Below are 24,100 nucleotides of genomic sequence, written 5' to 3' on the forward strand. Positions count from 1 at the left end.
GTTAATGCTGCTGTTACTGCTGCTACTGCTACTGCTGCTGCTGCTCTTACTGCTGCTCTTACTGTTGCCGTTAATGCTGCTGTTACTGCCGCTACTGCTGCTGCTACTGCTGCTCTTACTGCTGCTGTTACTGCTGCTCTTAATGCTGCTACTGCTGCTGTTACTGCTGCTCTTACTGTTGCTGTTACTGCTGCTGCTGCTGCGACCACAAGCTCAACTGCCTCACACCATGGAGGTGGCGACCAGGCACCGCACACTGTGCAAACACCCTCATCTGCTGTAGCCCCTCTGCCAGCTGCGGTGGCGTAGCCACCACCTCACTTTCGCCTTACACACTTTCATGAGTGCACGTAATTGGCAGAACCTTAGCTGCAGGAGAGTTTGGAACGTGTCCTTTGGGGATCTCCAACCTCTTCAAATAGACGTTGGAGAAAAATGGAAGTTGGTAAAGCCAGTCTGTGAATCCAATACATTCTGTTGATCATTTTTAGGAAGCAGCTGTAGCTTTGATAATAAAATCAAACAAATGTAATACAAGAAAGAAAAATTACTGAATATCATCGCAAAAATCCTATACAAAAATACTGGTCACTGGAATCTAGTAATATATTTTAAAAAATTCTAGACTGTATTCAGGTTGGGTTTATCTCAGGAATATATGATGTTTTTAACATTTAAAATGCCATAAAATCATTTGGTAAGTTGACACTTATTCATGATAAAAATTCTCGGCAAAGTAGGAATAGACGAGAACTTGCTTAACCCGAAAAAGGGCGTGGAGAGAAAGCAAACATCCTTCGTGACGGTGAATACGTTCACTGCAAGATCACAAGCAAGACCAGCGGGCCCTCTAGCACCACTTGCCTTCAATGCAGTGCCAGAAGGCAGGGATATAAACAGTGGATAGAAAGAAACAAAACTGTCTTTTTTTGCAGATGATATGATTCTTTACATAGGAAAGTCAAGAGAGTCTACAAATAAAACAAGAGAATTTAACAAGATCACTGAATCAAATTCAGTGTCAAAACAAATCAATGTGTCAAAATTAAGATCCACTTGGAAAAAAAAAATCCACTTGGAAAAGTAATTTCATATAAAAAGACTTTATAAAAGTGACCAATAATGTAGCATGCCAATGACTAAATCTTACAAAAACTCTGAATAGAGAAAATTATTTATTTTTGTTGAAATTCAAATTTTGAAAGAAAATTTAAACATATAAGATATCTGCTTTTCTTGAATGGAAAGATTCAATATCCTAAAGATGTCACGCTTCCCGCAACTCATATATAGAATCAGTATAATTCTGATAAAAATCCTAACAGGGCTTTTCATAGGACTTGACATGCTGATCCTTAAAATTATATGGAATAACAGAGGGCCAAAAATAGTTAGGACCTTTTTAAAAAGCACAAGATGGGAGAGTAATGAGAAGTCTGACTCTATTTTTTGATGTTTCACTGCTGAGACCTTTCAGCCTCACCCCTTCTTGTGCCCCACATGTGGACAAGAAGATGAGAAAATGTGCATGCTCTCTCCTTTTGATGTTTCTGGATCTTCAAACCATGCAAGCCCCTTCCTCACCAGCCCAGCCCCACCTCCTGGACACGATAAAATCCAGGCCAGCCTCCTTTCCCTGCTTTCTCACCGTTTTGGACCTGCTTGGGAGGCCTGACCTGCTCTCCCCCAAAGACCTCAATTTTGTAAGTAATAATCCTTTTCATGCCCTCTTGTGTGTGTGTGTGTGTGTGTGTGTGTGTGTGTGTGTGTGTGTGTGTGTCTTGATCACTCTGCACATCTAAACCAAACTTTGGGTGAGGGCCCATCTGCTTCTGCAGTTGACTGTAACAGGGAGCTTCCTGACTATATATCAAGGTTTATTGAAAGTGGATACAGATGAGGGGCTCCGCATTAAATGATTCTATTGCATTGTATGAAAACCAGGGCTCCTTGGCCGGGCATGATGGCTCACACCTGTAATCCCAACACTCTGGGAGGCCAAGGCAGGAGGATCACTTGAGCTCAGGAATTCGAGACCAGCCTGAGCAAGAGTGGGACCCTGTCTCTACTAAAAAATAGAAAGAAATTAGCTGAACAACTAAAAATATATAGAGAAAAAATTAGCTGGGTGTGGTGGTGTGCTCCTGTAGTCCCAGCTACTGGGGAGGCTGAGGCAGGAGGATTGCACAAGCCCAGGGGTTTGAGGTTGCTGTGAGCTAGGCTGACACCATGACACTCTAACCCAGCTGACAGAGTGAGTGAGATTCTGTCTCAAAAAAAAAAAAAATGGCTCCTGGCATTATGCAACATGGTGGCCCTGGGTAAGACGGGTAGACAGGGACCAGGTTACACAGAGCTTTGTAAGTCAAGGTGAGGAGTTTGGATTTCATCCTCAGAATAATGGAAAGCCATTGGGGAGTTTTAAACAGGGAAGAAACATGACCTGATTTTATCTTTTTAAAGACCAGTCTAACTGTTAGGGACTGAATTGTGTCCTCCCATTCATTTGTTAAAGCCCTCACCTCCTGTGTGACTGTGTTTGGAGACAGGGTCTTTAGGGAGGTAATTAAGGTTAATCGAGGTCATAATGGTGGGACCCTAATCCGATAGGACTGTGTCCTTCGCCATGGGATAACACAGCAAGAAGGCCCTCACCAGACGCTGGTACCATGCGCTTGGACTTTCCAGACTCTAGAACTATGAGATACGAGTCTCTTTTCTTTATAGATCACCTAGTCTGTGGAATTCTGTTATGGCAACCAGGGCAGACTGCTACACTGTCTAACTATCATGTCTGAAGGGAAGGGGAAATCAGTAGTGGAGGTGGGGGACAGTGAAAAGCTGATGGCCCCTTGGCAGGGCGTGGGTGGAGGACATGCAGGGAAGCGGGCCAGTGGGGCCATGCTCTGCAGAAGGGCTCACAGGACATGCTGCTGGACTGCGCCGGAGGGGAAAGAAATAAAGCAAGCAAACTCTAGAAGTACAGGTAGATAAATAAATCAGGCCCAATTTCCATTTTTAGTTTGGACTTTAAGAAAAAAACTCACTTGGCTAAAAAATAGAAATAAGCTAAAAGAAGAATCAGAAGCTATTTTCAGACAGAAAACAGTGCGTTTATATAGATAGTGATTTGCATTTTATAGCATTTTTTTTTTTACAATAGGACCTTACAATCTCAGAGTGAACTGAGGCAACAGCATCTCAAAGAGACATAAGCAACTTCCCAATTCCCCCAAACAAGGTATCATCTATGTTTTCTCCACACAGTAACCAATGACTTATTCCCTGAGTGAGGAAAAACGTACGTTATGACACAGGTCTATATTCCTCTTAAATCACTCAGGCACATATGAGAATAACTGTCATTTTAATGAACATCTAAAAATCTCTGTGAAACCACTATTTTGGTGCCCAATTCCAGCCCTACTTTTGCCTTTGCATTTTCAGAGAAACCCAGTCCTTCTAAGAGTAAGATTTCCAGACCACAGCAGCAGCACAGCCTGCTTCAGCAGCAGAAGAAAAAACAAGTAATTGGTTTTTATACAAATTTTTTTTCTCATTCCCAAATGTTGCTTTTTGTTTTGGTCATATTTAATAGCTTTTGTAACATAGACGCTACACAACTAACTCTGCAGATGCCTTCTTAGCTGACCAGCCTTTTCTGCCCAGAAAAATAATGTTGCTCTTTTGGGTTTAATTCTCTTTCCTCAGGCCTGGGAGGAATGAAGCAGACACAGACAGGTCTCCAGGCTGGGGAAGGGATGTCCCAGGATACTCATAAATGAAGAAAACCGCCATTCTTTCATTACACGCCTGATTTGGTTCTAAACTTATTCACTTATTCATTCACCATTGTAAAACCACCCAATCAAAATTGGAAAAAAATAGCTTCAATTATTATAACAGACATTATGCTCCTGACCTACTGACCAACATGCAGACAGACTTTCTGCCACAAAGGCAAGCTGTCAAATGCATGAAATACCATGGCTTTGCTGCACCACGATGCTATGTTGCAACTCTTATTAGCAAATATAACTATTAAATTTGTTTCTAAAATTTTCTCATCCAAGACCAATAATGTAAATTGTTTTCTTAATCACAACTAAAAACTCCTCGTAGATTACTATTTATACCAGGAAATATGCTTCATCATGTGATGTCATATAATGACAAAAATGTGTTATGGCTTATCAATGCATCTCTGGACAAAATATTATGACTTCAGACTGTCCGAAACATTACTTTTTCTGGTGACGCACCTGGAGTACATAGAATGTTGTTATTCATCCCAACTACATCCTGTACTGGTAAAATCAAAGCAATATCCACCACTGTTTTTGTACTCGTTTTTTTCATATCAATGTAAGTAAGCCATCAAATTTCTAATTATCCATCACTTAAGGCCAAGGCCTTCTTTTACTTAAATGAGCAAGGTGTCTTAATTTAAAGCAGCTTTCAGAAGAAGAAAGCGAGCACAGACACAGACACACAAAATTATTTTCATTTAACCTAAAAAAATTTATGTCCAAATGCAGAGGTTTCTTGCTATCTAAATTAATGTTTAAGATCAAAGGCTTTATATTCTTAAAATGTACAATCATATTTCCAGCTATTCTGTTTTCAGATCATTTCTGCACAAATTTTCTTTCTTTACCACTGTAACTGCTGTAATTAATAAAGTTCACAATGACCTAGTGCACACAATAATTATTTTCATGAGATATGAAAAAATAACTTACTAGTAATGGACACTTATCAACACATTCAAAATTATTTTTTGTCCTCTTACCTTTAGGGGGAGAAAAGATAAAAGGTGACCTTACTCATTAAGATAAAGCAGTTTTATTTAATAGTATACTAAAAAAAAACTAGAATGCCTTTTTTAATGAACATATTTACCATCATTAAAATTATTTTTTAAATGTCAAAGAAATACTTTTCTCTTAGACAATTATAAAGTTATCGGTATCAGTTTATTTTGTAGAGTAATTGGGAAAAACCAGCATTTACTAATAAAATCCAAATTTAATAGGTTAAAAAATTATGACCCTAAGCTATTATATGACTTTTACAGATAAAAATTTTTAATCAGTTATGGCTCCTGCTTCTGGCCAAGATAGAGTAACAGGAACTGGATTTATCCTCCCACTCAAAACAACTAAAATACCAGAAAAACTATATGGGGAAACAGTTTTCATAAATTTGGACATAAAGGAAAAAAGTAAACCCTGAGAGATAAAAAAGAAATGAAGCGAGCCCTATGTTTTTCCCAGCTTACTGCTTCGAGAGTTTCCAGACCATATTTCTGAGAATGGGACTCCGAGCAGAGCCAGGAGGGCTTCCTGAATCACATAGGCACAGACCAAGGCTCTATATTTGCAAGGTAGAGTATGGAGGGTAGAGAGATCCACAGACAGCACAAAGAACTCTGGAGATCTTCACTGGGTTTCTTTCAAATATTCAACAGGGTACTGATCAAGAAACTATCCTAGGTTGGGATAGAACCTCCCAAAAGTATTAGAGGAAATAGTACCTGGCACTCATACCAAACAAAGCACAGTGCCCATTCCCACAAGCCAGAAAGGAACACTCTGTAATTCACAAACATTGGCTAGAGCACTCGGAAAGGTCACACCTCAGTAGTTTGCATAAACTACCCCTAGATCAAACACTGCTCTGGTTCTGCCTAACAGTGTTACAAGCAAGATCCAAAAGAATCAAACTGATTTGGAGTAACTTCACTGAGTACCAGAACAAAACTCCAGAATATTTATAGAAACATAAAAATACCCACCACTTGACAAAATGTAATTTACAGTGTTTAGCATCTAATCAGAAATTACCAAGCATACAAACAGAAAAGTATGACCCATAACGAGGAGAAATGTTAACTAATTGAAACCAATCCAGATCTGACACAGATGTTAGAATTAGCAAACAAAGGCATTTCGAAAGGTATTATAACTGTATTCCATATGTTCAAGAGGCTAAAGGAATAATTTAACATGTTAAATAAAGACATAGAAGACATAAAAAGACCCAAATTGAACTTATAGATATAAACTATAATTTCTGAGGTGAAAAAATATACTGAATAGAAATAGTGGTAAATTAGACAATTCAGAAGAAAAAACTAGTGAATTTGAGATAGAGCAATAGAAATATTATAGAAACTATTTCATCCAAAATGAAATATACAGTGAAAAAAACCCAATTTTTACATGAACAGAATATCAGTGGCTGTGAGGCGACTTCGAAAGCCCTAATTACGTATAATTAAAGGCACAGAAGGAGAAGATACGAAAGAGCGGAAAGAGAATATATTGGAACAAATAATGGCTGAAGATTTTCCAAATTTGACAAACACTATAAATGAACAGACCCAAGAATTTCAGTGAACCCCCAGCACAAAAAACAAGAAGGAAATGACACCAACTCAGATCAAATTTCTCAAAACCAATGCTAAAGAGAAAATCTTTAAAACACCAAGAGGGAAAAAAAGACTCACATGTGCAGAGGAACAAACGAAGGATGGCAGCTTATTTCTTGCAAGAAACGATGCAAACAAGAAGAAAGTTGCTCCAGTTTGAATGTCTGTCCCTTCCAATCTCATGTTGAAATTCGATCCCCGATATTGAATGTGGAACCTAGTGGGAGGTGTTTGGGTCTTGGGGGCGGATCCCTCATGAATAGATGACTGCCATTTGGGGGGCTGAGTGAGTTCTCACTCTGTGAGTTCCCATGAGATCTGGTTGTCAAAAGAGCCTGACGTCACCCCTTGCTTCCCCTCTCTCCATGTGATCTCTGCACCTTCCACCACGAGTGGGAGCAGCCTGAATCCCTCATCGGAAGCAGAGGCTGGCACCACGCTTCTTATACAAGCTTCAGAACATGAGCCAAATAAATCTCCTTTCTTTATAAATTACCCAGCCTCTCGTATTCCTTTCTAGCAACACTAAATAAACTAAGACAGAAAATGGAGCAACACCTAGTAGTGGAGCCACAAGAACTGAGAGAAAAAAATTATCAACATACAATCTTATACCCAGCAAAAATATCTGTCAGACAATAAAGACAAAAAATGCTTTTTCAGACATACAAAAGGCTGAAACAATTTATTAACAGAAATGTAAAAGGAAGTCCTTCAGAAAAAAGGAATATGATACCAAATGGAAATATGAACTTACACAAAGGAATTAACACCAGACATAGTAACTACGATGTGGGCGAATGTATAAGATATTTTTCTTATTATTTAAATCTTTTAAAAGGATAATTAACTACTTAAATAAAACTAATAAACAATGTATTATGAAATTTGTACTACATAAGTAAAATCCACGATCATGGTAGTATAAAGGCTGGGAGGTAAGAAATAGACTGTTGTATGGTTTATATACTACAGAAGTAGTATAATATTATTTGAAATTAGACTAAATTTAAAATGTTATTTTAGTTTTCTAGAGCTGTCATAACAAATTACCACAAACTTGGTGAGAAAATAGCAGAAATTTATTCTTTCACAGTTCTGGAGGCCAAAAGTCTGAAAACAGTCTCACTGGGTAAATCAAGGTGTTGACAGGCTATGCTTGCTCTAGAGGCTTCAGAGAAAAATCCATTCCTTGCTTCTTCCACCTTCCATTGCTGCTGGCATTTCTTGCCTTGTGACTGCATCACTTGAATCTTTGAGGCCACCATTTTAAAACTTCTCTTTGCTCTATCTTCACGTCATCTGTTAACCTCTGTGTGTCAAATATTCCTCTGCTCCTCTTATAAGGATACATGTAATTGCACTTAGGGCCCACTCAGATAACCCAGGATAATCTCCTCATCTCAAGTCAAGATCTTAAACTTAATTACACCTGCACAAATTCTTTTCCTAAATAAAGGTAGCACTTACAGTTTCCAGTTTGGATGTTTGTCCCTTCAAAATCTCATGTTGACATTTGATCCCAAATGTTGGAGGTGGGACCTAATGGGAGGTTTACTTGATATCTTTGGGAGCTTTTATTCAACCTAATACAAATGTATACTATAAACCCTAAAGCAACTTTTAAAATAAAAAAGACAACAAAGTAAATGAAATGAGGCCATAAAAATATTCAATTAATCCAAAGAAATACAAAAAAGAGAAAGAGGAACAAAAAAGACACATGATACAGAGAAAATAAATAATAGAAAAAAAGATAGACTTAAACCTAAACATACCAATTATCACATTAAATGTAAATGGTCTAAATACCTCAATTAAAAGGCATAGATTGTCTAATTGGATAAAATAGTAAGACCCAACTCTATGCTATCTATAAGAAAGGTACTTAAGCTATAAAGGACACAAATGAGTCAAAACAAAAATTATAGTTAAATACATGCCCTGTTAACACTAATCAAAACAAATTTGGAGTAGCTATATTAATATTACACAAACAAGATTTTAGAGTAAAGAATATTACCAGGGATAAAGAAGATTATTGTCTAAAGATTAAAAAAGCAATTAATCTAGAGGACATATAACCTAAACATTTTTGCACTTATTAAACAGAGCTTCAAAACACATGAAGCAAAAACAAATAAAACTGAAAGAAGGAATAGATAGATCCACAATATGGTTGGAGAGGCCAATAGACTACTTGCAATAATTAACAGAAAAAGAACATAGAAAATAAATGATTATATAGAAAATTAGAACAACAGTATGAACCAGTTTGATCTAGTTGACATTTATACAATGCTCCACCCATGACTAGCAGAATATGCATATTTTCAAGAGCATATGGAATAGTAGTCATTGATCAAGACAGAACATATCAAAGAGTGACATCAGCAAAATGGTGGAATAGGAGTTCTCTGGCTTCACTGAACCCCACAAAAATCCAACTAGCAACTATTCACAGAGAAAAATACCATATAGAATATTCCATAACTCAGGGATAAGGTTAAAACACCCTCTTGGACCACAGAACCAAGGATAGCCACAATCAAATGGTAAGAGGTTCTCTTTGATCACAGCACTGCTCCCTAAAGCTGGCACAGTTCCATGAACAGACAATTCCCCTGGGCCCATGGTGAGAAAAGTAAGTTAAAGTTGGACATTCAGTTTCCCCACCATTCTGAGACCCTTTTCAGGAGGCTCACTCCCATCTCTATCCCAGGGAAAAGGTAAAGGCAGGTCTAGATCACGTGGGTCAGTTAGAACAGTGGTCCCCAAACTTTTTGGCACTGGTTTCATGGAAGACAATTTTTTCCATGGACCGGGTTGGGGGAGGATGGTTTGGGGATGATTCAAGCACGTTACATTTATTACATTTGCAGCTGTTCTCTATTGCTAGCATCACTGCCTCAGCTCCACCTGAGATCATCAGGCATCAGATTCTCATAAGGAGCCGCAACCTAGATCCCTCACATGTGCAGTTTATAGTAGGGATCATGCTTCTATGAGAATCTAACGCTGCCACTGATCTGACAGGAGGCAGAGCTCAGGCAGTGACGTGAGTGATGGGGAGCAGCTATAAATACAGATGAAGCTTCCCTCGCTCACCCACTGCTCACCTCCTGCTCTGTGGCCCGGTTCCTAACAGGCCACAGACCAGTACCGGTCCACAGCCTGGAGCTTGGGGATTCCAGCTATAAGGAATTCTAGTGGTGATGCACACCGTTAGCTTTTGATGTCTGGGAAAGTTTTTATTTCTCCTTCATTTCTGAAATATAGTTTTGCTGGATAAAGCATTTTCCATTGAGTCTACTCTCTCCTGACCTGCAGGGTTTCTTCTGAGAAATCTGCTGATAGTCATATTGACATACCTTTGTTTGTGATGTGTTTCTTATCTCATTGCTCTCTGAATTTTTTTATCTTTGATATTTGATAGTTTGAGTTTTATGTGCCTTGGTGTACTCCTCTTCAGTTGGAATTTGATAGGAGATCTCTGTGCTTCTTGTGCTTGGGTGTTGGCCTTTATCTCCAGATGAGAAAAGTTTTCAGTCATGATTTTAATGTTTTCTGGCCCTTTTTCTATTTTTTCTCCTTCTGTAACTCCTATTAGGCAAAAGTTTTGTCTCTTGATGATGTCTTATAATTGCCATTTCTTTATTCTTTTTCATTCTTTTGTTTTTTTGTTTCTCTGACTGGATAATTTCTAATGTTATGTCTTCCAGCTCACCAATTCTTTTCTTTTTTTTACTTGATTGAGTCAGCTATTGAAGCTTCCTATTGAATTTTTCAATTCAGTCATTATTTCATTTCTAGGATTTCTATCTTTTTTATTATTTCTATTTCTTAGCTTCTTGCTTTTTGTTTCACAAATTTTATTAAATATCTTAGTCCACATAGTTTTATAGTCTATTGAACTTCTTTATGAGTATTAATCTATATTCTTTGTCATTTTATAGATCTCGTTTTCCTTGGGGTTCAGCCTGGGATTCCGTAAGGGCCTGCTGGTGACAACTTCAGGCAGGCAGAGCTTGTGTTGAGTCCCCTTGTTGGTTGGGCTGTTGACTTTGCTCAGATGTTGGATAGGGCTACTGGCTGGGCTTCACCGCCCAGTGAGACCACTGGCTGGGCTCTGCTATCAGGCAGAGCTACTGGCTGGATACTGTGATGGCTTCCAGTCAGGCCAGGTGCGAGATGCATTCCCTAGCCAGGGAATTTCACTATTTGGGATCTGCAGTTGAATGCAGTTACAGGCTGAGTTTTGAGGGTAGGCAGAACCAGAGTTATAAACAGGAGGCACCAGAGGCTATGCTTCTTAGAAATGTAAGATTGAAGATTGAAGCCCACCGAGGTGGGATTCTCCCTCTCTGGGAGTGGTCATTGGGTAAGATTTTTGGCTGAGTGGATCTACTGCTTGTCTTCCTGGGGCAAGCCTGTCTAGCCTCTTCACTTCTTTAAAATAGGACCTAAGGAAGACCTGATGAGAGCACCCAGGTTATGTAGGGAATCTGGCTACAGATTCAGGCCTGGAAGATCTGTGAATTGTGTTCCCAGCAGCACAGTGTTGTTGGCTAATTTCTCTGGTGTGATCCTCTATTGGCTGAAATGCAGAGCAATTCATCCTGGTCGCTGTGCTGGTTGCTGTGAGCCCCATCCTCATTCTTTGTTTTGAACCCTGCAGTCTCCAAACCCCAGGCCACGGACCAGTACCAGTCTGTGGCCTGTAAGGGACCAGGCAGCAGAGCTCCATCGCCCTGCCACCCCCACCCTCTGTCTGTGGAAAAATTGTCTTCCGAGAAACTTAGGAACCTGGGGGCCACACAGCAGGAGGTGAGAAGGCAGGTGAGCGGGCGTATTTACAGCTGCTCCCCATCGTTCTCATCGCTGCCTGAGCCCTGCCTCCTGCTGCCCCCTATCCCCATGGAAAAATTGTCTTCCATGAAAACCTGTCCCTGGTGCCTAAAAGGTTGGGGACTGCTGCCAGGGAAACCACAAAACCATTAAATGGCTAAAACTAAAAAGCCTGACTATATTAAATATTGGTGAGGATGAGGAGGAAATGGAACTATTAGTGCACATATAATGAGAATGTAAAATTATAAAACCACTTTGGAAAAGAATTTGACAATTTCTTAAAAAACCAAATAGATAACTACCATGTGATGCAGCAATTCTGCTTTTAGGTATCTGCTCAAGAGAAAAGAAAGCCTATTTTTATAAAAAGACCTGTATATGAATGGTCATAGCAACTTTATTTACAATAGCTAAAAACTGGAAACTACTCAAATTATTCATAAAATGGAACACTATTCAGCAATAAAAAGGATTGAACTAGCAATATATGTAAAAATATGAATGAAACTCAAAATAATTGTGCAGATTAAAAGAAATCAGAGTACATACTATGTCTTCCCTTTATGTCATTTTAGAATATGCAAATATCTATAGTTATAGAGAGCAGATAAGTGGTTGCCTGGCTTGGGAATGAAGCAGAGGCAGGGAGGAATGGGAGGGAGAGAGGACAAAGATGCATGATGAAGCTTTTGGAGGTGATACACATATTTAGTATCTTGATTTTGGTGACTGGTATATATGCCAAAACTTATATTAATAACATTGCACATTTTAGATATGTGTAGTATTTTTATATGCCAATTATACTCAATTTTGAAAAAAACATCAGATAATTTCACTTTGAGTAGTTGTTGATAGAAAAGAGCTCCAAGGACTATGCCTTGGGCATTTCTGAGATCTTTCCCTAATCATCATTATAATATTCTCTGTTACTTCCTTTTTCTTTTTTTTTTGGTCTCTTTTTTTTTTTCTGAATCTCCTTTCTCTTTCTTAATTTGCTCCCTGATTTTAATGGAAGACACCCTTCAGTATGGCATTGTAAGGGTAATTCTGTAAAAAATTTATTCTATCATCATGTTTATGACAGTTTGGTTAGGTATAGAATTCTAGGTTAGAATTCTTTTTCCACCAGAACTTTGAAGACATTGACCATTATCTTGCTTTCCATTTTGTTATTAAAAAGATCAAATCTATTCTGATTCCTGATAATATTCCTTTTCATGTGGCCTTTGGTTTCTTTGTACATGATCTGTCCTTTTCCTCCCTCCACTCTCTCTCTGGAGATCTTATAGATTTTGTAATTGCTCCCATCAAAGTTCATGGTAATGTGCTTTAGTGTGAGTCTATTTTTATCCATTGTGCTGGTTACTCAGTGAATGCTGTCAACTTGAAAACTCATATCCTTCAATTCTGGCAAATTTTCTTACTGATGATCTCCTGTATTACTCAGATTTTGGATCCTTGCTCCTTTTCTTTCTTGTTTTCTCTCTGTCTTTCTTTGATATTCTTTCTGGGAAATTTCCTTAACTTTATCCACCAACCCTTATATTTAGTTTTAAAATTCTATTTCACTAGTTTAAGAATTCTAAAATTTTTAAGAATTATTTTTTGTTCTGAGTGTTTAACATGTATCATTCTATTCTTTCATGGATGTATAATACTCACCTATCTAAGTATATGAGGAAAAATTTTTATCTTTGAGGTACTCTTCCTCCTGTATAGTTTCTGTCCAAGTTACTTTGTTTTGGTTTCTTCCAAGTAAGAGGCTCTTCTCAGATATCTAGTGCATTTTTTCTCTATTGCACAAATTCCCACAAGCTCAATGACTTAAAATACCATGAATTCATTGTCTTACAGTTCTGGAGGTCAGAAGTCCTAACACCAGGGTGTGAGCAAACTATAGGGAACATTTCCCTGCCTTTTCCAGCATCTAGATGCCACTCGCTCTGACCAGCCTGCTATCCTCTTATAAGAATCCTGGTGATTACACTGTGCCTATTCTGGAGCTAATCCAGAATAATCTCCCCATCTCAAGGCCTTTAACTTAATCACAACTGTAACGTCCATACACAACTGTGTTAGATCATGAACAACAAAACAACCCAGAGAAGGATAGTCAGAGAAGCTCTCAACATACATGTGCTCGCCAGGTACCATATCAATGACAAGCAGCATCACCAGACTTCAAGAATTTGGGTCCGTCTTCCACCTTCTTACCAGAATGGTGATCCATCTTCTCCTTCAGCAAACTTGCAAGCAATGTGAGCTGTGTGATAATGCAGCACAAGTGCATAGCCAGCAGTGATTTGGCCTGGATGGTTCAGGATAATTACCTGAGCAGTGAAGGAGGGTCATTTTTGCTGTCACCAGCCATGCTGCCATGACAAACATCTTTGACACATTTTTGACATGGAAGCCCATGTTGTCCCCAAAAAGAGCTTCGAAGTTTCACAGTTCATTTCCATAGACTTTGCTACCATTTTAACATTGACTGGAGCAAAGATGAGTACCATGCCAGGCTTGGTAACACCTTTCTCCACTTGGCCCATAGGGACAGTACCAAGACAATCAATTTTGTAGTGATCCTGGAGGGGCAGATGCAAAGGCTTGCTGGTAGGATGAGTTGGTGGCAGGTTGCAATCCAGAGCTCCAAGTAAAGTGGTTCTTCTGGCATTGCCATGTTTATGGGTGACCCTATCCCTTGAACCAAGGCATGCTAGCACTTGGCTCCAGCATGTTGTCACCATTCCAACCAGAAATTGGCACAAACGCTACTATGTCAGGGTTGTAGCCAATTTTCTTAATGTAGGTGCTGACTTTCTCAATGATTTCCTTGTATCTCTTCTATAGAGTGGTTAAGTAGAAACCATTTTGCTAACATCAACAATTAGTTGTTTCACACCTCATGTACATGCCAGAAGGACATGCACATGAGATACTAGCCTCAGATTCACCAGTAGAAGTAACAATCAGGACAGCACAATTAGTCTGAGGTCTGTCTGTAATCACATTTTTAATAAAGTCTGTCTTGGGGTATCAACAATGGTCACACAATACTTGCTGGTCTCCAGCGTCCACAGGGAGTTAACAAAAGTGAAACCTGCTGACACCCAGCTTTCAGTTTATACAAAACCCAGGCATGCTCGAAGGAGCCCTTTCCTATCTCAGCAGCCTCCTCAAATTTTCTGATTGTTCTGTTGTCGATTCTACATTTGCAGATCAGATGGATCTGCCCAAATCTACAATGTCCAATGATGACAAAGCTGATACATGTCTTTGCTTTTCCCATTTTGGCTTTGATTTAGCGGTGGTTTTCACAATACCTATATTCTGGTGGCAAACTTTTTATCAATAAAGCTCTCAGCCTCCTTTTGGCTGGGACTAATATCCCTGATTTCTTGTTGGCTGTTGGCAGGGATTGCTCTCAGATTTTAGAGGCCACCCTCAGGTCCTATCTGTATGTCCCTCTTATGACATGGCAGCTTACTTCAAAGCCAGTAGGAATTTCTCTCTCCAGCCTGCTAGGGAGTCATAGTATATAAAATTATCTCAGGAATGATTATACCAGCACCTTTGCCATTTCATGCAACCGGATCAAGGGAGTGACTGTTCCATCATATTCACAGATTGCAATCACACTCAAGGACAGATTTCATAGGTGTGTACTCCAAGGGACTCAGAATCTTAGAGGCCGTCACAGAATTCTGCCTACAACACCATGCATTAATCTGAATCTTTCTTTTAGAAAAAGAAACTTAAGGATTCAGAATGGAAGTTGAGCTCTTTAATTTTTCTTGGTACTGTTTTCCCAATATCTTTAAAATCCGTGGCAAAGAATGAGAGGATAATAGGAAGAAAGTAATCTTTATTGATTCCAAATATGTGCCAGGCATTGTGCTAGGTTTACTTTCAGTTTATTCCACACTAGAGAAAAAAATTACATTTGAACCAAAGAGATACTACAAGAAACATGTAACCAAATCAGAGTGTTAAGTACTTTAGAGATAAGAAAATTAGACAATGATAACAACTGTCAAGTTAAAACACTAAATCTAATATTTCAAAAGTTCCCTAAATGTGTGATGGGGTATGCTTTTGATGGTCTTGGGGAAAAAAACACTCTACATTTTCCAGTGAAAGTTGAACATTTTTTCTTTTTAAAGCAAAACAGATTTTCGTTGCACAGAATTTAAAACAGACTGTAGCTTATGTAACTAAATTTAATGGCCTAAAATATTTTCTCCTAAATCATGCTGCACATATTTTATTAATCTATGAATAAAATTTATTCCAAGATGGTACTGCACATATTTAATCAGTCAAATCTTTCTTCATCTCAAGATCAAATATAGCTAATATTACTTAGAAAATAGGAACTATGAAAGGCTTTAGCATCAAGAAAGATTTTAAACCACATTTAGATTCAAAAATCGTTTAAGCCAACTTTCATCCTGAAGCATCACGAAGTTTGAAGCACTGTCTCTGTTCAGAGTAACCAAGATGAATACATCAAATTTCAGTTTTTACATGATTTTATTAAATATCTAAAGACTTGAATTAAGGCTTCTGACAATACAGTAATGTTAGAATCTATGCAGCAAATTATAAATGCAAGTTGAAAATTGACTCAAAATTAATAACAGCAATTTGTTATTTCTGTTACCTATAAAAACATAGGCTGACACAGCTGAAAACTACAAATAGGAAAGTCATATATTATAGAAATTACTCATAGAAACATCTCAAGTATTTCACCTGTGTAAAATATGCACTAAATTTTTTTTATTCATGGTTAGGATGTCCTAATATCCTAATAATAACAGATGTTTGAAGTCCAAAAGAGATTTTCTAAACCCTTATAAATCATAAAATTTTCAAGAAGGATTTTGGCCTAACATATTTCATTCTTTGTCTCATCCCAGACAAATATTTTGGAAAACTGGAAGAAAAAATATATTTCATAGTTGTTTAAGGTGTCTCAATATGGTTGGGAAAAGAAGATATTCTTCTCATTTGGGCATTTTGCACACATATTCACACATGGCATAAATTTAAACTTTGAATTGGCATGTACAAAATCCTCTATGAGAGAATCACAGTCCAGATATAAAAGCTGGCAATTTTTGATTTCTGAAGCACAGCACAGAACATTCGCAGTGTCTGGCCTTCCGTAGTGATGAACTAGGCATTCATTCCAGCCAGACTGTGGACTGTTATCCAAGCCCAACTGAATAGGCCCTGGCAAGTGAGACATCGTTTGAAAGCTCCTTACAAGGAAGCAAACTAAATAGATAGTGCACATTCCTATCAGATTAAATATATACAAGGATCAGAAGCTGGAGTCAAAAATGCAGCAATTTCTAGCAATGGCAGACTAGGTAATATACGTGAACTACTGCACTGAAAACAACTAGAAAAGCTGGGCAAAACAAACAACGGCTGCTTGAAAGCATCCGAGTGCCAACAAAGCAGTGAAAAATTACGGAACTGTGGAGAGGTAAGTTTACCCAGGTGAGCCGAGCGTGGGCTTGCTTTTCCCCAAGGACCGTCTGATGAGGCAGTTCAGAGCTGAGTGGAGGTTTCAAAAGACACACAGGGTTAGGAGACAAAAATGAGTTTAGGGCCTACCAACAAAAATGGGCCCTGGTAAACACTGCAGAATTGGGATCTTCCCTACCACAGTGCTGCACTATGCGTGTGAAGATAAAGCAGAATCCGGAACTGAATCCAACTTCAAAACTTCAAACCTTTCTGGATTAAGGTGATCCAGGATCATAACTATCCCTAGCCACCTTCCAGAGGCAAAAATAAACCCTTTCTAAAGGAAGATAACATCATCCTCCCTCAAAGTAATTCCTACTGTTTTTTACATACAATGTCAACAGACAACATCACCACCGCCACTACTACCAGGTATTCTAGGAGAGAAATCAGCATCATGAAAAACGGAAACAGACCCATAGGGGAACCATATAATTCAATTCTCACACAAGCTTTAAAATAACTGTGTAATATTAGAAAATCAAAGACCTATGTGAGAATTTTCACAGAAAATTGGAAAATTTTTGAAAAAGTATTAAATGGAAATTCTAGAACTAAAAAAAAAACTACTAAAGCTGAGAATTCAATAAATGGGTTTTAAAAATTAGACATAGATGAAGAGAAAAAAATGGTAAGCTGTAAAAAAGAGCAGAAGTAAATTCTCAGAATGAAGAGAGACAAAGAACAGAGGTGTAGGAAGCACGGAAGAGAGACAGGGAGTTACACAAAAAGGTCTGACAAATGTTAACTGAAATCCTAGAGGAATGAAGGTGGATGCAGCCAAAGCAATATTTGAAAAGAAAATTATTGAGTGTTTTCTAAAACCAATAAAAAATATTTTTAAGTCACTAAGTAATGTTGAACAGCTCTACAGCACATAATCATATGTGCTGACATAATCCGCATAATTCATGTTGTAGGAAACTCCATAAAATAAACCACTGTCTTCAAGAAATTACGAGGAAAAAAAAAAAGAGATGAAGCAGAAACGCAAAGAGTCAAACAGTTAAGAAACATCAATCACAGTATGTGGACTGTGATTGGATACCCAAACAAAGCACCAGGGAAAAAACAACTGTGACATCCACAAGACAATTGGAAATTTGAACACTAATCAAATATGATATTATTAAAGAATTATTATTTTTGTTTGTTCCACTTAGGTATGACAATTTTTTTGTGATTGTCTTAGAACAAAGTTCTTATCTTGTAGAATTAACCAACATATTTACAGATGAAGTATGTAGAATGAGTGGAATTTGCTTAAAATAATACAGAAGTGGTAAATTAACAGGGTTAAAAAGACAATTTGCCATGAATTGTTGAAACAGATGATAGATTTGTGAAAGTTCATTATATTTTTCAGTTTACTTTTGCCCATGTTCAAAATTCTGTATAATAAAGTTTTATATAATTATTGGTAAACTCGCTTCCTTTGCCAGATTCATCATCCACCTTTTACCATCAGTTTTTAAGACAGTGTAAATGAGCGAGAAATAATATCTCACTCCACTCTCCAAGCCCAGGTATAATAAACTCATCAGGGGTTAATCCAAACCTAATCATTAAGCTGCATTACTCAAAGCCAAGTACCAGTAACTTCATAATAGGAAAAGCTTCAGAATTGTGAAACTTTCATTGTATCTAACAAGTTTAACATGTTCAAGAATTTTGGTGACATGGAACATAATGCAGACTTAATTTGTAATTTTTTCATTAAGTTGCTCAATTTTATTTGACAGCATCCCATTGTAGTAAGTTTTCCATGTGCCACACTTCAAAATAAACCCAGATAAAAATAACAACCTACAGTTATATTTTTCATTAATTTAGACTTGGCCTCTTCCAAATTAGGTATTTTACCATAGCATGTATTCATCACAGTGTGATACTTACAGCTTCAACTTATTTCTAACACTCTCTTTAAAATATGTCTCAGTACCACATTCTAGAAGCTTAGAAACTTTGATGTGGAAAAAATTTTTTAATGTATTTATCTAAGAGTAGACAGAAAAAATGAATAATGCCTTTACTCTAGCCTTGACTCCACTGAGTACTTAGAGGTGGGTGGAGATACACGCATACATAGACAACATATGACCAATTACATTGAAAATATGAAGTGCATTTTTTTAATAATTTGTGATTTTACAGATCCTGTATCATAGATGCTACAGATTAAAGATTCTATCTCCAACAGACATTTTCTGGGAGTTGCTCCATGGGAATTCCAGAGGAACGTTGTAATGTTTATATTCTTTGGAATCTGTATCCGCAAGTAATTGAATTCAGTGTGGAAACCAAAATAAGCCTTTCAAGTATTTAAAATAAATTTTCCAACCTCATACCATGGCAAAAAGTGATTTCTCGTCATGTTTTCATTCCTTTCCAAGTATATATTGCAAAAAATTTATCAAAAAGGCTTTAGATGAAATTATATGCAAGTCATGACCTGCTATTTCTTGTTGATAGCTTTAAACTACTTAAGCTTTACTTTCTTATAAATACTAAGGAGAAAGACCCTTCCGAGATATAAGAGTCAGTCAGTTTCTGGATGTAAAAGATTTAAATTAAGGAAAACTTAACAGCCAAATTTAATGATGGGAACTGTAGTACTCAAACTTGCTATTAAAAAAAAGGAAGAGTGATCTAAAACTACTAGATATCAACAGATTAATCATCTAAAAGCACTGCTTTAATTTTTATTATTCCTTTGCACAAAAAACATCAATGGCTGACCAGTGAAAACACACTCAACCTCCTTAACTTGCAATTGGCAGTTTCATGATCTCAGTGAACCGTAACTCTGAGCTATTCCAAACTGTTATCCCAACCCACCTGGACCTCCAGTTCTCCACATGTGCTTCCCTTTCTGACTCCTACTGATGCTCTTCCCTTTCCCAGAATGATAATCCCCAGCCTCCTCCCTCTGTCTGCCTACTACCCCTTCAAACCTACCCTATCTGATGAAGCCTTTTCTGATCATCCCAGCCAGAAATGGTTTCTTCCTCTCTGTAGCATTTTAAATGTTCTGCTCCTACAATGTCTACTGAAGGGATGGAACCAAGACACAATGACAGCAACTCACCAATTGAATGCCAAACCCTGCGGAGTGGAGAGCTGCTACCTGAACAAGCTGCATCTGCTTGTTCTTCCGGCTTTGCTGTTGGTACTCAGTGTTGCTTATTTAAACACGCAAATGTAGCTTTGCCCTACCATGGCACCAGCAGGCTGTAAGGAGTTGAATACACTATACTTTGAAGGCTAAGGAAAGTCTAAGACCATGAAGTGAGGTGGAACAATCTAATTCTGCCCTCACCTGACTATACTGTAGAGCAAAAGAAAGAGGAAGTAGTCAGTAACAGCAGGAAGAGAGTCTTATCTCGATGGCCCCAATTTTCTCTTTTCCTTTATGATCACTGAAGGTTTGTGAATGAGATAATTAGACATTGTTTTGCTAGAATGTCTCAGGTCAATTTTCTGATTTCCTAAAGGTGGGTAATAACTCCAGGAATTATACCAGTGGGTTCCAAACTCTGGAATGATGCCTTGCTGAAATCAATTGTGTCTAGACAGTCTCTCATGAAAACTACTTTCACACACTGAATAAAACTTATTGTAGGTGAAAACTACTGAAGACAGCCTCCTAACTAGAAAAGAAAAAACCTGAAAACATGTTTTCCTTATCATTGCAATTACTTTAGTCTCTATTCAGTTAACCAGAATTTAAAACTGCATAGTAAGAGAGCTTTGTAAATTAAAATTCATCACATAATTAAATCTCATTACGAAAAGTAAAACAGACCCTACAGTATCAAGGTTGTCCTATAAATGAAAAAAAGAAAGAAAATGCTAACACATACACACACTTCATGTGCTTAAATAACTATTCAAGACTTAACTCCAACTTAAAATAGAAATGTCTGATCAAATATCTGTGAACAGAAAAAAAAAATCATTTCATTTAGAAACCCTTAAGTAGTTATGCTTTTTAAACTTTAAATCAATACAGATTTCTAGCCCAACAAACTTAAAGAACAAATGAAAAATGGCTTTTAGTTTAGTGACACTGCCTATACAAAAGAACACTGAGGCTCCCGGGAGTATCAGTATTGAAACGACTTGCTCTATAAAACGTGGATGTGGTCCAAGGCCGCACTCAAGAATCCAGAAGGCCACGTGTGGCCCCAAGGTTGCAGGTTCCCACCCCACGGCCACAAGGACACAGAACCTCTTTGCTTCATAACAATACTATTACTGAGTTCCTTAAGACACCCCAAGCATAGCCCATTATAATCTCTGACCACAAATTTAAATGAAAATTTTTTTAAGACCACTACAAACTCTACATCTGAATTTTGAGTAGCAAAAAAAAAATATATGTATATATATATGCCACAAACAATGAAACGTAATAGCTAAAGAGAAATAACATTTACCATTTGCCAGGCTTTTCACTGAGCACTTTCCTATGGACCTCACTTACTCTTCCCAACATAACCTGATGAAGTAGGCACTATCATCTTCCTCATTTTACAGATGAAACTCATGAAACTCCGCGACAGGGAGACTGAGTAACTTGCCACGGAGCCAGGCTGGCTCAGGTCTGTTTTTAAACGCTATGCTACTTGCTTCTTAAACTGAAAGTTACTCCACAGAGAATGGAATGGAAATTACTTTTCAATATACAGTTGACCCTTGAACAACATGGGTTTGAACTGCACACGTCCACTTATAGGTGAGTTTTTCCAGCCAAACTTGGACTGGAAATACAGTATTTGCTGGACACGAAACCTGCTTATACGGAGGGCAGAGTTTTCATGCAGGCAGGTTCCACAGGCTGACTGTGGGACCGAGTGTGCACAGATTCGGGTACAACCAGACAGTCCTGGAACCAATCCCCCACACATACCAAGGGACAGCTCTATGTCTATTTCCTACAGGAAGAGGGTAGTTCTCAAAAGAAGTGAAGAAATACCGGGAATATTACATTTTAGTTAGAAACAGGGTTTTATTTTTGAAAGCAGAAAAACTAAATAATACTTAAAAATACAACATATCAATATTTTTATATATGGGCTTAGAATACCTAGAATATAGTGACTAAAGTATCTGTACACACATTTTAAAAACATAAATAAACACTTTCGGATATTGGTACCAGCCTGTTTTAATTTATATATATGTGAATAAGAGTACTTTGCTTGAAAAATAAAAAAATACGTATTAAAGAGTATTACCAAATTTTGAAGCTTTATTGTATTCATTGCCTACATATTGTACATAATTAGAAGTCCTTTTAATTGCTTTCCAAAAAGGGACTGATGTGGATATCAACAATGGCTTGAATCTAAAACTGATTTTTACCATTTGCTTTGTACAATTTATTTAGTTAAAGCTCATTGCAATCTTCTTTCACCCGTTCCTCGTGGCTTATTTTACTTTTTTCATTTACTTTTTATTTTTTTAGAGATGGGGGTCACTATGTTGCCAGGGCAAGATTCAAACTTCTGGGCTCAAAGGACCCTCCCACCTCAGCCTCCTGAGTAGCTGGGACGACAGGCACGTGCCAGCATGCCCAGTGGCTGAGGTTTCATGAAAAGTAACACTGGATGAGAGTTGAGATCTGTGAAAGTTTCAAACCAGCTCTTCTAGGTAGTCCACGACCATTTCAAGGGATTAAACCGGTTCTTAAAGCAAAGCAGCAGCCATTATGTCTGAGTACTAATTGTTCTTTTCCCATTGGTGTCTGTGTGATTTTCTGTTCTGTTACTTTTTATGGATTCTAATAAGTTTTTAATTCTTTCACTTGAAAAACTTTCCTTTTTATTCTTGGTAGGAGACTTATTCTTTGCTAGAGATGGTAGCAGTAGGGCTGCCAGCCCCCAGGGCTGATTACTTGACGAGGAAGGTCGATCTTGATCTTCCTGTTGTAAAATCCAGGCACTTTCTCTGGCTAACTCTATAAATTTTTGCAGCTGGCTTTGACTTACATTTTTGCTTATGTTGAGAGAAGTTTCAAAAGGATTCTGAATGTGCAGAGGAGAAGAGTCAGGTTTGTTTTGTTCTCTTCCCTACAGATTATTACACAGAAGAAAAAATGAGTAAGTATATGAAGGGCTTAACTCTAAGAACAGTTCGTTTAACATAATAAATTGTCAAAGCATAAAACACCAACACTAACTTTACAGAGTACAGGATTTCTTTCCTAAGGGGGTTGGGTACGTATGTAGTGTGTTGTATTTGTATGTGTGAACTTCTGACTGTTTTTTTTAAACCTCTGTAGCTTTGTAAGTGCTCTTTGGAAAAAACAACTTAGCCTTATGATCTATGAATGAGGTGTCACTGCTCAGATAAGAGGTACCCGGACTAAATTAACCAATAAAAGTACTTTTAAAATAATCTTTTACCTAACAAGCTAGAGCTTGAAAGGAAAAAAAAAGAAAAATGGAAGAAAATAAGATGAAGATAAATTTATTTTTGAGACTTGCTAAAAATATATCTATTATGGTGGGAATAGAAACACCCAAAATTAAAATCTTTAAGTATAATAATTAATGTTTCTAAAGTATGAAATAAGAAAGGAAGAGAAGGAACAAAGGATTATTCATTATTCATTTAAAACACTAAAAAGTTTCTATTACATTCCTAAAGATCCAACGATAAGGCTCTCCCATGTAAGACAGTACCTCACAGAAACAAGCAAAGCTAAAGCTATGATCAAATGAACAGCACTAAGTCATTAGACTATGTACCTTTTCCTCTTTCAAATAACACCACAAATATTACTTAAATATCACAAAGCGAATGATCCGGAGTCTCCAACGTGAGCAGCACTGTCATTCCCTAACTTCTTTCATGTCACTGCTCAGCAAGGGTCTTGCCTATCTGTCCTCTCTGAGCCCTAGTGTACAAGCGGATAAAGGAACTTTGTATGTCTGATGACCTTCTTCTTCTCCACTGCACTGCAGAGCTTTCTGTATTCTCTCCTCTCCCCACACTTTCAACAAAGTCTCCATGAACAGGATAAAAAGGAAAAATGAAAAAAGAAGAGCCGAAGAAAAAATATCCGTGTCAGTGTTTCATGAAGCCAATCCTGTGCGGTTTGTAACTAAGTAGCCAAATGCTACACAGAATAAACCCAAACAGAGCCATCCCAAGTACCTCCCACTTGTAACCAAATTTTGGCTAGGTTTCTACCCTGACTGATTATATTTTCTTAAAAAAAGTCTACCATTCTAACTACTCAGAAGGGGAAAAACATCATAAATTCAT

At 37.7% G+C, this 24,100-nt stretch overlaps 1 pseudogene; it reads right to left on the reverse strand.

Annotated features, from left to right (window-relative positions):
- The window catches only part of LOC105818747, a 73,837-nt pseudogene extending 59,264 nt beyond the window's left edge, over nt 1–14,573 (reverse strand).
- Between the last annotated feature and the right edge of the window lie 9,527 nt (nt 14,574–24,100).

Source organism: Propithecus coquereli, unplaced genomic scaffold, assembly GCF_000956105.1.
Source record: "Propithecus coquereli isolate 6110/MARCELLA unplaced genomic scaffold, Pcoq_1.0 Scaffold45, whole genome shotgun sequence".
Lineage (NCBI taxonomy): Eukaryota > Metazoa > Chordata > Mammalia > Primates > Indriidae > Propithecus > Propithecus coquereli.